This window comes from Homalodisca vitripennis, chromosome 3 (assembly GCF_021130785.1).
Source record: "Homalodisca vitripennis isolate AUS2020 chromosome 3, UT_GWSS_2.1, whole genome shotgun sequence".
Classification (NCBI taxonomy): domain Eukaryota; kingdom Metazoa; phylum Arthropoda; class Insecta; order Hemiptera; family Cicadellidae; genus Homalodisca; species Homalodisca vitripennis.
In genome coordinates this window covers 209,787,893-209,802,500 of record NC_060209.1, presented here as the reverse complement: position 1 = coordinate 209,802,500, position 14,608 = coordinate 209,787,893, and positions in this window count along the sequence as shown.

Sequence of the window (14,608 nt, the reverse complement as noted above, 5' to 3'; positions counted from 1 at the left end):
AGTTCGACTAACAATTTTTTCAATGTTGCGTTGACAGTCTCCATGTACAATTAATAAAACAAATATCTCGCTGAATATTCTATACCTCCTAATCAAGGACAGTGGCTAACTGTATGAGTTAACAACTTAGCGCACACACACACACACACACACACACAAGTTCGACTAACAATTTTTTCAATGTTGCGTTGACAGTCTCCATGTACAATTAATAAAACAAATATCTCGCTGAATATTCTATACCTCCTAATCAAGGACAGTGGCTAACTGTATGAGTTAACAACTTAGCGCACACACACACACACACACACACACACACACACACACACACACACACACACACACACACACAAGTTCGACTAACAATTTTTTCAATGTTGCGTTGACAGACTCCATGTACAATTAATAAAACAAATATCTCGCTGAATATTCTATACCTCCTAATCAAGGACAGTGGCTAACTGTATGAGTTAACAACTTAGCGCACACACACACACACACACACACACACACACACACACACACACACACACACACACACACACACACACACACACACACACACACACACACACACAAGTTCGACTAACAATGTTTTCAATGTTGCGTTGACAGACTCCATGTACAATTAATAAAACAAATATCTCGCTGAATATTCTATACCTCCTAATCAAGGACAGTGGCTAAACTGTATGAGTTAACAACTTAGCGCACACACACACACACACACACACACACACACAAGTTCGACTAACAATTTTTTCAATGTTGCGTTGACAGACTCCATCCATGTACAATAATAAAACAAATATCTCGCTGAATATTCTATACCTCCTAATCAAGGACAGTGGCTAACTGTATGAGTTAACAACTTAGCGCACACACACACACACACACACACACACACACACACACACACACACACACACACACACACACACACACACACACACACAAGTTCGACTAACAATTTTTTCAATGTTGCGTTGACAGTCTCCATGTACAATTAATAAAACAAATATCTCGCTGAATATTCTATACCTCCTAATCAAGGACAGTGGCTAACTGTATGAGTTAACAACTTAGCGCGCACACACACACACACACACACACACACACACACACACAAGTTCGACTAACAATTTTTCAATGTTGCGTTGACAGACTCCATGTACAATTAATAAAACAAATATCTCGCTGAATATTCTATACCTCCTAATCAAGGACAGTGGCTAACCAACGTGCGTGGACCTCATAAAGCAGCGAAGAAAAGAACAGTTTGGAGTTACAGGCATCGTAGTTCTGAAAAGTAGTTTGAAATAAATCTGGTGCTCGTTATGGCATAGTAAACGTCGGCTATAAATAAAGGGACAAGAGAGCGGAGAGAGAATGGGTCCTTGCAACGAGTTATCTAGAAAGTATAACTATAACAATAGGAAGAGTGGGGAGGGGGATTGGGCAAGGGTCGTGACACCGATATCTGAATTAGCTGCCAGAGGTAGTAATGAAGGGCCTTGGTCGCACTGACCGACATATATTAATTACTACGCGGTGGAGCAGTAGCCACTAGCTCACATGGAGCTACCCTCATCTGAATTAGCTGCCAGAGGTAGTAATGAAGGGCCTTGGTCGCACTGACCGACATATATTAATTACTACGCGGTGGAGCAGTAGCCACTAGCTCACATGGAGCTACCCTCATCTGAATTAGCTGCCAGAGGTAGTAATGAAGGGCGTTGGTCGCACTGACCGACATATATTAATTACTACGCGGTGGAGCAGTAGCCACTAGCTCACATGGAGCTACCCTCATCTGAATTAGCTGCCAGAGGTAGTAATGAAGGGCGTTGGTCGCACTGACCGACAGATATAATTACTACGCGGTGGAGCAGTAGCCACTAGCTCACATGGAGCTACCCTCATCTGAATTAGCTGCCAGAAGTAGTACGCGGTGGAGCAGTAGCTACTAGCTCACATGGTAGCTGCCAGAGGTAGTAATGAACAGCCTTGGTCGCACTGACCGACAGATATAATTACTGCGCGGTGGTGCAGTAGCCACTAGCTCACATGGAGTTACCCTCATCTGAATTAGCTGCCAGAGGTAGTAATGAAGGGCCTTGGTCGCACTGACCGACAGATATAATTACTGCGCGGTGGTGCAGTAGCCACTAGCTCACATGGTTAGCTGCCAGAGGTAGTAATGAACAGCCTTGGTCGCACTGACCGACAGATAAAATTACTGCGCGGTGGTGCAGTAGCCACTAGCTCACATGGAGTTACCCTCATCTGAATTAGCTGCCAGAGGTAGTACGCGGTAGAGCAGTAGCCACTAGCTCACATGGTACTACCCTCATCTGAATTAGCTGCCAGAGGTAGTAATTAACAGGCCTTGGTCGCACTGACCGACAGATATAATTACTGCGCGGTGGAGCAGTAGCCACTAGCTCACATGGAGCTACCCTCATCTGAATTAGCTGCCAGAGGTAGTAATGAAGGGCCTTGGTCGCATTGACCGACAGATATAATTACTGCGCGGTGGAGCAGTAGCCACTAGCTCACATGGAGCTACCCTCATCTGAATTAGCTGCCAGAGGTAGTAATGAAGGGCCTTGGTCGCACTGACCGACAGATATAATTACTGCGCGGTGGAGCAGTAGCCACTAGATAACATATGTAGCCTATTATCTCGCTTCGTTTACGAGATCTCCTATTACATGTTAAAAAACAATTAATGATATTAACTTGATACTTGCGATTTATATTAATCTTATCAATGGGATATTAACCTTTTCGATTTCAACCAAATCAATTTTATATACACAATGGTTGCTTGGTCTTGATACTGGAATCTACTTTACTTATATTTCGTCTTCGCTATTAGTTTTCTAATTGATAAAATCTTAAAACTAGTTATTTGCAATTATAGTTATTTAAATAATCAGCATCCCGACTGTGCTAAAGTCGGTACATGACCGGTGTCTCAGTGAAAGTGTGAAATGAACATAAAAGAATATTCGATCGACTGGACCTTGGTAGTCAGTTGGCGGCTACAATTACCCGGTAAGGTTCAGCACGACCGCGGCCGTTCCGCCTGTTCTACTCAAGGCAACGTTTTTGTGCCTCACTGTCCTCACCCATCCATCTTACTCGCTCTCTGGGGACCTTATCCGTCAAGTAGCAACACATCACTACCACAAATGTCGAGATATTGGGGTAAAATTGTGGATATAGTGGGTGTAGATCCTTAGTAACTTCTCATACCCGGTGTGACTGCAGGGGGCTGGAACAGAGGCCGCCCGCACTCGTGCCACCCCTACTCACAACCTCACCCATCCATCTTACTCGCTCTCTGGGGGACCTTATCCGTCAAGTAGCAATACATCACTACCACAAATGTCGAGATATTGGGGTACAATTGTGGATATAGTGGGTGTAAATCCTTAGTAACTTCTCATACCCCGTGTGACTGCAGGGGGCTGGAACAGAGGCCGCACTCGTGTGACCCCTACTCACAAACCTCACCCATCCATCTCACTCGCTCTCTGGGGGACCTTATCCGTCATGTAGCAACACATCACTACCACAAATGTCGAGATATTGGGGTAAAATTGTGGATATAGTGGGTATAGATCCTTAGTAACTTCTCATACCCGGTGTGACTGCAGGGGGCTGGAACAGAGGCCGCACTCGTGTGACCCCTACTCACCACCTCACCCACCAAAAGTGGCCAGAGATCATGGTGAGGCATGGGGGCATGCGACAAGAGTGCCACGACTGACTGGACAGAGAGAATGGATGTTTAAAACTGAGGAGAGACACGATAAGGGTGATAGGATACTAAAAGAGCCGACCTGATATGTTATTAACGCTAATGTAGTGAATGGTATTCTCGTACTCGGTGATGTGCACGTGGTGAAAGTAATTAAATAACGGGATAATCTGTCATTGGGACTGGTTCTACTAGTACAGTGTGGTCATAAATAGATAGTGGTGACGCTAATTAGACCGTTGCACACTGTCACGTGGCGTTGCATAGCACAGAGTTCCTAGTGCGTAACTTCAGGTGCTTAGACGGTCCTCTACAGGATTCTCCGAGGCAGCTAAACATGTAGTAGATGAAACTAGAACTGAAGAAGCTGAGCAAGATCTTTTTCCGTTATTATTTTGTTCCTTCAGGAGAAATATTGTTCGCTAAATTATAATTCAGCAAGGGTATTCCCCTGTGCATCATGTAGTGTACCTCTGGAATATTGGGAGCATTTCTAGTTCCAGTACAGGCTCCAATACAAAGTTCTCAACATCTGTACAGGTTTATGAAGTAGGTCTAGTGAGACGGTCTCACACTGCCGAGATTGTTATGAAATGTGGGTTGTATTGTGTAACGAGTGTAGTGTAATGTAGTGCGGGGCGCAGACAGAGCCGGACACAGCTACACCAGAGCAAGGCCAGCCAGCCAACGGTGGTTGCGCAGTTTCCTGCCTACAGTCACACTTCCTTACTACTTCTAGGAAACTCTCCATCTAGCCCACACCATACCTATAGATATCATGCCAGAGCCCTGTGATACACATTCATCTACTTACTTGAAATTTGATCATGTATCCTTAGACGCGCATCCAGTACTTGACCAAGAGGAAGACCGACCCCTGCCTTCAGTCACACTTGCTTACTACTTCTAGGAAACTCTCCATCTAGCCCACACCATACCTCTAGATATCATGTCCGAGCCCTGTGATACACATTCCTCTACTTACTGGAAATTTGATCATGTATCCTTAGACGCGCATCCAGTACTTGACCAAGAGGAGGACCGACCCCTGCCTACAGTCACACTTGCTTACTACTTCTAGGAAACTCTCCATCTAACCCACACCATACCTCTAGATATCATGTCTGAGGCCTGTGATACACATTCCTCTACTTACTGGAAATTTGATCATGTATCCTTAGACGCGCATCCAGTACTTGACCAAGAGGAGGACCGACCCCTGCCTACAGTCACACTTGCTTACTACTTCTAGGAAACTCTCCATCTAACCCACACCATACCTCTAGATATCATGTCTGAGGCCTGTGATATACGTTCATATACTTACTCCAAATCACATCATTTACCCTTAGAACTTTTTTTGTGAAGGAAACCTACTCCTGTCAAAAAGCGTTGACTTCCGGACTAAGACTAAGATACCTCCATTACCATATTAGAATCCCCCCCCGTTGTTTTGATAAATTGAAAGTATGCAAACACGTAGAACTCAGAAACCTATTTCGGCCAAAAACCAAAAAGCATCTACTCCAGGCCGTTTTAATTAACGGTCTAATGTATTTAGTTGGTGTCAAATTTGAGTTTTTTCACTGTCCCGACCAAGAAAATATATACAAATCTCGATCCACTTACTTAAGGTCAACTTACGTCTCTTGCAATCTTCTTTTCTTTTAAGATATTTCCGGTGCCATATTTGTATGTTTGTATTGTCAGGGCTAAGAACAAGGGTTTAGTTTCAGTTGAATTTATATTATAAAACATACACATCACAAGAAGAATAGTGGTAAAATTAAATAAACATATTGTCCTGCTCTCATAATAAAACGTTTACACAGAACAGTTGATTACATTTGACAGGCTCATTCAATTATACTACACAACTTTAAAGACCGAGATGGGATTTTTGTACTACTTTACCGAAGGGATTTTCGAAATAAGAATGGGCCTATATTCATCCCAGGAACTGTGGGAATGTCTATGTAATATTTCAGTACAATCGGTTGTCATTTTTGCGTTTATAATATTATTAGGGTGTTAAACAATAATGTATAGTAATGGCACGAAGCACGATAATAATTTAATTATGAAATATGAATAACTGTAGCAAACCGCCGAGACACCACCACTGAGAGATCAGCGCCTCCGATACGAGCTGTAGTTATGCAAATATACAGTCCCACTCGACACAGAAAAAATTGGCCTTTTCACAGCCTAACGGACGTAACTTTCACGTAGCTTGGTTCGTATTACACAATCTCCACGTTATACAAATGGCAACTAATACATACCATTATTCCTAGGGAAAATATTATGTCTTTGATTAAACTTTAAACTATATCAGCAATATTCATGTATGCAAATGTCTCGATTATATTTCCGTGTACATATGTAATTGTGTGTGTGTGTGTGTGTGTGTGTGTGTTCACAGTTCAAATCATCTTTATTTCAAAAAATACAAAGTACAGTACAGTACAAATGTTGCCAAGTGTCAACACCTGCGTGCGTGCGTGCGTGCGTGCTGAAGTAGTACATTCAATTATACAGATAATTTACACTTAATGTTAAATAATTTAAATAATAAATATTCTTTCATACTGAACTAATAATAAGGGATGCCATATTAATAAAAGACCCCCTTTCAATATGGTCTTGAGGCTGAGCTAGATTCAGAATTGTAGCTGACAAGCTGTAGTGCACTTCTCAATTTCCTTTCATTACTAATTAAAAATATGGGATTTCTAGGGATACGGGATAAAGATAATAGAATACTGAGGCTCAAAAATTCATTTTATTTAATTATCCAAGCAAAAGCCATTCGCTGGAACTCTGGGGGGGGGGTGGGGGGGGGGGGGGGTGGGGGGGGGGGGGGGTGGGGGGGGGGGGGGGTGGGGGGGGGGGGGGGTGGGGGGGGGGGGGGGTGGGGGGGGGAACTTTTATACTAGGAGGCCTGCTATATTTATTCTGTGTACACTCCACCACCTCCAGACTTTATCAGCGAACGAGCCGCACTCACTCGACTGCTGATGTCATCTCATCGTTAAGTCACTAACGATAAAGAAAACACCTTGGTCGCGAGATTAATAGTGGTAACTATGATCCTGGGCACTGCGCTCCACGAGATCACCGCCTCCAGACTTAATCAGAGAACGAGCTGCACTCACTCGACTGCTGCTGTCGGACTCTCTGTACACCCTCAGCCAGCCTCTCAACTCTTTATAAAAAGTGGCCACTATACCACTATGATCCTGGGCACTGCGCTCCACGAGATCACCGCCTCCAGACTTAATCAGAGAACGAGCTGCACTCACTCGACTGCTGCTGTCGGGTCTCTCTGTACACCCCTGTACAGCTGTGGCGTTTGCCACTTTATTTTGTTGGCCGTTGGACGGGCCAGGAGCTGTTTCCCTACAGCTGGTCGAGTCTTCTGTTTTTCCTGATGGTTTATCTCTTTCTAGATGTTTCTGTGGAATTCTGCCTGTTTGATTTGGTTCTAGTTTTTCAGGTTTTCTAGATATCTGGAATTAGGTTTCTTGCTCTCTTCTCTTCTGGCTTCCGTAGGGCGAGGACATCTTAGAGTTCCTGTGGTCGGAGTCTTATAATCAAAGCTGGCTGCCCGCTCCCTCGACGAACCGGCACGGTGTTTTGGTGTTAATATCGTGGGCCCTACCTTCCAATCAACGTTTCACGACCTCGTTTAATATTTAGGACCCAGTCGTTCCAAATTCAGTGTACGAATATCGTCGCAAATTGGTAGCAGAGCGTGGTTTGAAATGGAAGGCTAGGCTTGCAGGTGGGAGCGGGAGAATTCTACACAACTATGAGAGCTAAGTCCTAGTTTTAAGTTTTTTTAAGGGGGTAGACGTTTTCTAAATTTTTTTAGTTTTCTAAATTTTCCTTAAACTGTCTTTTTTATTCAAATGTAAAACTTTTTCGAAGTAGCATGTTCTAATGTGCAGGTCTGAGCCAAGCAGTTCTTGCAACCAACTGCTACCTAAGCCTATTTCTATAATAATTGAAAATGTGAGTTGCAGTATTTCTTAAACTTTAGTAACTTATTCTCACTAATTTTTTAGGCGTAGGTAAATGGTTGATATTTTTTCGAGCTTAAAATTTACTTTAAACCAAATTAATAAATTTTTTTTTCTGACCAAGTTGAACTCTTAACCTATTATTTAATACCACCTACAGTGTAGCCTCTTGCTTTAAACAAACCTTGTACTTAATTACTTGTACTTTTTAAACTTAGCTAGCACCTTTTGGTATATTAATTTTAGCTTTGGCTCAGATGGGTGCAAGTGAAGTCGAAGAGAAGGGCAGATGCAGTTGGTGGCTGCTTATTGTACTGCCGCCTATCAATAGCCTACCTTTTTGTTTTTAAAGTTTTTAGCTTTCTGGTTACTATTTAATACCCCCATTCAGTTCACCAGTTTATTTATTATGGGTTGGCTTAAAATGAAAGGTTTTCTTGTTTTTATATAATTTGCATTCCTTTCCAATATTTCTTCTGAATAGTTAAAATTTAACCTCTCCACACCAACCCTTAGTTCCTAATGCAATTTATTTATGTTATTCGTACTTGGTTTATTTATTTATTCTTCCAACGGATTACACCATTTGTACTTGTAATAAGTTAATAAGAGTTTAAATTTTTAATAGCACTAATATGATGATTTTTGTCTACTGTGTTGAATTTATTCAAGTCTTACAAGGTTTTGTTAGTTATTGTTAGTCTACACACAAGGTATGTGAAGTGTTGCTGTTAAATTTATCTGATAAGTTCTCTACTTAGAACTATGTCAAACTTTTATGTAGGCCTATGCTATTTAAATGTTCAGGGCAATTCAAACTTAAGGGGTTGATTTATTCTAACAATTTGCAATTTTTTTTTCTAAACCTTCTTCAAAACTTTAATGTTATTGTAAAAATTAATTCTTTTATAGTCTATTATTAAAAGCCTTTTGCTTTTTTGACTAGTGCCTGTTTTTTAATTTATGCAGTTAAACTTAATATGGAGTACACCTTTAGTTTTCAACTATTAATAAAAATAACATAGGCCTATGTTTGTATTGTAATTTTTATGAAGTTGCAGCTTGGGGTTGGATTTGACGTGCTGACATACATATAAGTGATTTTAATTACTTACAAAGTTAAACTTTTCTTTCCAAAATGTTTAGACATCCTTCTTTTGCAAACTTTTAAATCTATAGTTTGCCACCTTGAGGGTTCACTGTTTTAAAATATACCAAACCCTAGTGGACTCTTTAGATTGATTGATACGTCAGCTTGCTTGATTCAACTTCGGGTGTTTAACTTACCTAATTTTCAGTTTAGCCTAATTTAAGCCTTAAGTGGTTAGATTAATTTTTTTTCCCTTTGGTCTTTGCTTCTAAATTTTTAACTTTCACTGGGTTTTTTTTTGGAGTCTTGGTCTCAAAAGAGATTTTTTTGGGGTGTTTTTCTGACTTTTCTACCAGTTTAAAGGGATAGTTTTACCTTTTAGACTTGTGTCTTATTCACTTGGGTCTTGTTGAACTTTATGTAGTTACCTGTAGCGCTACTATACGCCTTGCACCAAATATTTTTTTTTGCACTTCTACGGTACAGTTGCTCTTGCTTTTATTAATGTTTTTGTTTACTTTGTTTTCCCTCTCTTAATCTTTAAGGATGTGAAAGGTGTTTTTGTTAGGTTTTTGATTACTTTGATCTTTCTCAACCTGTTTGAGAGGAAACAAATTGAGTCTACCCCCTACTGATGGCAACCGACAATTTTTGTTCTGAAAGCCAAACTTGTTGATTTTATTTTCTGCCAACGCCTGTTGGTGATACTGGAAAATTGATTTCATGGTAATAATAAGGCAATGTACTATATGCTTTTATTTATTCTAATACTATAAATTGTAATAGTTTTTTTAAACTTGTACTTTTGCACACACCACAGCAAAGTTGCCCTTATGTTTTTTCTGAATATTGTTTGCTGTGACATTGAGGTGTCCCAAGTCAGGGAAACTTATTATAGGTCGGCCCATGTTTCCCATCTGAAGAAATATTTTGGGCCTATCTAAGACCAAAGCGCCGCTGCCGGGACGTTTATAGGGATAGTTTAGGGAATAGTGATGTTAGTTTAGTTTTTTCTGTCTCCTTCTTCTTCTTCTTCTTCTTCTCTTCCTTACACCACATTAACACTCTGATACTTTTACTCCTCTTCTTTTACAGTACATATACACGGGGGGATCGGGGTTAGCATTGGCTGTTTAGAGAATTTTTTTGCTTCGGCAATTTTTCTAGGCTGTACATTGGGAGTGAACTTTATGTTTATATTATTTTTAACATTTGTTACCTCACCCAGGAAACAATATGGTGGCTAGCTCAGAGATGGGTCGGGGTCGGTGGTCCTAGAGGGTCTAGCACTTATACTGGAATGGTCTTTAGGGCGCCACCTCATTTGCAAGATACACACACAGGGGGAGAATGAGGAAACTATCCCTGACGCCGGAAGAAGATGAAATGTCCTTTGAGTTAGAGAAGTAAAGGAATATTATTCTCGGTCCGCTGTTGGGTCGGGAGGGTAAGGCCGGCTTTTACACAGTATTACTAAGATCAGGTCTAGGTCGACCCCATGGACCCTACCTACTGTATAACTTATAATCAATACTAAAGTTAAACTACCCAGTACACAACTAGTCTCAGCTCTTCATTAACATTGACAGATTATTAATAATATCGATTGCTTGGATTAAAATGATCGAATGTTAATATCTACAATCTGTGGTGCAAGTCAACACAATTCTGGTAACTGAACGAGCAGAGAGGATTAATCAATGAGGCACCTGTTTCGATAATTTGAGTTTAATTTAATGCCAAGGCAATAGAAAGTAAAAGCCACTCAATAAATACACACAAAAGGAATCACATGCATCAGGGGTTTCATGCCCTAATAAACATAAACACAATATATATCTATTGTTCATGCAAAATAAAAGTAAACCTTGCTAAATTAATGAGAACAGTTCGCTCAAGCAAAAAAAAGAGCTATACCCTAACAATGAAGCTATAAATAAATATACTTTTCAAACAAATAGGCTCTAACTATGTTAAATGATAGGATGTACTAGTTTGCTCGAGCAAAATAAATCTAGCCAATACATAGATAATTAGCGGTGGCCACCGAAAAATAATAAATAGGACACATATATCTTAACAGAGAATAAATAGAACAATTATTAATACATGTTTAAAATGACAATATTATAGACTATGGAAACAGCAAATATACTATTCAGCTTAGTTCATATAACTTCACTCTGGAAGTGGCAAATACTGAGTCTGTTTCTGTGTCCCACACAAAGGAATAGTGGTCACCGATACGGTCGAAAGTTATAATTAAGAGTTAGACTTATCGGTTGAAGTCTGATAAGGTCCGTCCTGGGGCGATAGTGGCATGTCAAGGCCATCCAGGTGTGAAGAGACGATGCCGGCCGACCGGGATGCAAGGGAACACGTCACAGCCAAACTTGTGTCGTCGACCAGAACCCTTAAACATTAATTCCTCATTCCTAATTAAACTATACCATTTAAGGACAACAATTAATCCTGAATTCAGTAATAACATAATTTGTTTGCCAGAAATAATGCAGGTACTACATTGGTAAGGCTTTAAAGCACAGTGCCAAGGACACTTAAACGTGAATAGTAATATATTGAACATTGTGAAACAGGTTTATATACATAATATAAGTCAAGTTAATAATAATAAAATTGACTATTACTAGTAATACGTTGAATGCCATTCTCAAGCCAGTTAATAGTTTCAGCCAATTGAGTAGGCCACAACACCTTGAGAAGTGAGTGAATTGAATGGTGATTTTAATTTCAAACAAGAATAAATCATATTAAGCTACTCAGTTATCGTACATATCAACGTACACCAAGTAATGGCAGGGTTTTGAGATAAACATATTTTATAACAAGTATCCAAGATTCAATATACATGCAGGGAGACATTCATTTGTAAATAATATGATTGTACTTTATATAAATAGTAGAAACTAGAAATAGCTTGAATAAATAGTAAACTAACTTTTAACAAGTAACAAGTATTGATAGGTTACACATCAAACAAATTGGTTCAGCGTTAAGTAATTTGAACAGGACCATTCTTATAGGATAAACATTACGATTAATAAACATAGTTTACATGGTAACAATGATTTGAAATCTCTAAACTTGTAATATATAAGATTGAACATAATTAATTTTCCTATACCAGCCGGCCTTAGTCCTGAATGTAATGAAGTTTGACATCATGTTAATCGGTTGATTGCAAGATAACTCTCGGGATAATTGATTCCTTAGATGTAGCAGAATTTATATATTGCACTGTTCTTACCTCAGAGTCCAAGAAAATCCTCGAAATAATTACAAGACGACGAGAAGACCTGAGGGTGGCAAACGATGATCCTCGAACTTCAACTTTTCTTCACAACGTGGTCCTTGCTCGTTAACGACTGTTGCGTACATCACGGCTGATAATAGCGCCATCTAGGTCAAGCTTGGCTACTGGGTCAATCTACGGATTTTTAGATTCGCCGTTAAGTGGAGAGCGGCAATATTTGACCATTTTCGCTAATCATTACCTTACGGTGTCGGACAATTACGGGCGCGCACCGCAACTGATTAATTCTAAACGGGGTGATCAGTCCCGTTTCCGAGTGCAGATAAGGCCTATGATTGCGAATCGTTACACATTCCCTAATGCAGTCGCGCAGCCTGCTATCCTTGGTTCGGGCAACCCATTACATTTTACAACACAAGCTTACATTTTCTTTCCCTTTTCCTTTTTTTTCTCTTGTTTAGTAGGGTCAGTCCGTTGGCAGTAGGTGGATTTCTTCTTTGTTATTCAGCTAAGTTAAGCAGCGATGGATAGGTGTAGTTTTATTGTTGAAAATATTGTTGAAGTTTATAGTTTGTCTATATATTTTTGTAGTTAGTTTTTGTTGTTGTCTCTTTGTGTCTTTAAGACTTTATAATTTTGTCTCTGAAGCTGCTAGATGTTCCAGCGGCTATATTTATTGTTTGCTGTTTAGTGTTTATACTGGAAGTGTTTTTTTTTTTTTTTACTGTTGTTACTGTTATCATTTGAAGGCTTTATTATTGTTATTGTTTTAGGGGTTTATTGATTGTTAACCTAATTTTGTTGGGTTTTGGTCCAGTTAGTTTTTTGGGTCTCTTTTCCGTAGGTTTCAGGGTATTTTTGCCTTACCTGGCCAACACTTAACAAACTGTAGTTTTTTTTTTTTTAAGTTCCTAATTAAACCACTTTACCACGACCAAATGATTTCCTTACTCCGTTAAGCTCTTGCCGTAGCTCTACAAACTTTTTCTTTCACGCCTTTTAAGAGCCTGAATTAATTTGCTCCAATTCTCTAAATTTATAAACTAGTATGGAAAAATTAAACTTTATTTTGTCTTTTCCCACTGGCCACCAAATTTTTTTTTCTCAGCCGGCTCGTAGGGGGAGGAGAGTACTGGCCCACTTTAACTAAATTTTGCCAGTACCAGGTTTTTACCTATTTAGCCTTTACAACGCAAACTTAGGTCTGTTGATATTATGATGGGTGTAATTTTCTCATATTTTTAATTTTCGCTTTGGGATGGTCTCTTCATCCTTTCTGATCCTCCCTTCTTTGAACGAAAATACAGACTTTATGTCTGGAGTAATACTCTCCTGGTGGTTCAAGGAGTTCCACCAACCGTTCGGGGTTTCCATTCGGGTGCTTAAGTGGCCCTTGGGTTCCGGGGTGGAGATACCCGAATGGTGGAGACTTAGGGAGTGCTTTGGCTAATAAGTGTACACTTATTTAATTTCCTTCCCAACCTTGCTGGAACACCCTCTTGTAGCCTTTTGACCACCGAGCGTATTAGTGATTTAGAAACAAACGAATAAACCCATCCTTGTGTCAACACTTCAGACCTTTATTTATTGGTAGCTACCACAGAAAGTACTTAAAATTGTTTGAGTTTTTTTTACTACTACAAGGCTTTTCCTCAAGCCTCTTTAAATTAAAAGATTTATTCTTGAGTAGTGTGGTCAGTCGGAATGGATTCTAGCCGTTACGCTTTTGGAGCGCCTCGCGAGCGTGCAGGATATCCATACTAGAGCAATATTTAGCAGATTGCTAACTACAGCGATACCAGTTATAGTCTCTACTCTTTCCGTCCTTGACTTCCTACCTTATCCTTTGGAGTTTTTTTTTCTTATCACTCCCGGGGTAGAGGGGGAGGATGTGGCTTTTGCCACTTTATTTTGTTGGCCGTTGGACGGGCCGGGAGCTGTTTCCCTACAGCTGGTCGAGTCGTCTGTTTTTCCTGATGGTTTATCTCTTTCTGGATGTTTCTGTGGAATTCTGCCTGTTTGATTTGGTTCTAGTTTTTCAGGTTTTCTAGATATCTGGAATTAGGTTTCTTGCTCTCTTCTCTTCTGGCTTCCGTAGGGCGAGGACATCTTAGAGTTTCTGTGGTCGGAGTCTTATAATCAAAGCTGGCTGCCCGCTCCCTCGACGAACCGGCACGGTGTTTTGGTGTTAATATCGTGGGCCCTACCTTCCAATCAACGTTTCACGACCTCGTTTAATATTTAGGACCCAGTCGTTCCAAGTTCAGTGTACGAATATCGTCGCACAGCCAGCCTCTCAACTCTTTAAAGAGGCTACTATACCACTATGATCCTGGGCACTGCGCTCCACGAGATCACCGACTCCAGACTTAATCAGAGAACGAGCTGCACTCACTCGACTGCTGCTGTCGGTCTCTCTGTACACCCTGTACAGCCAGCCTCTCAACTCT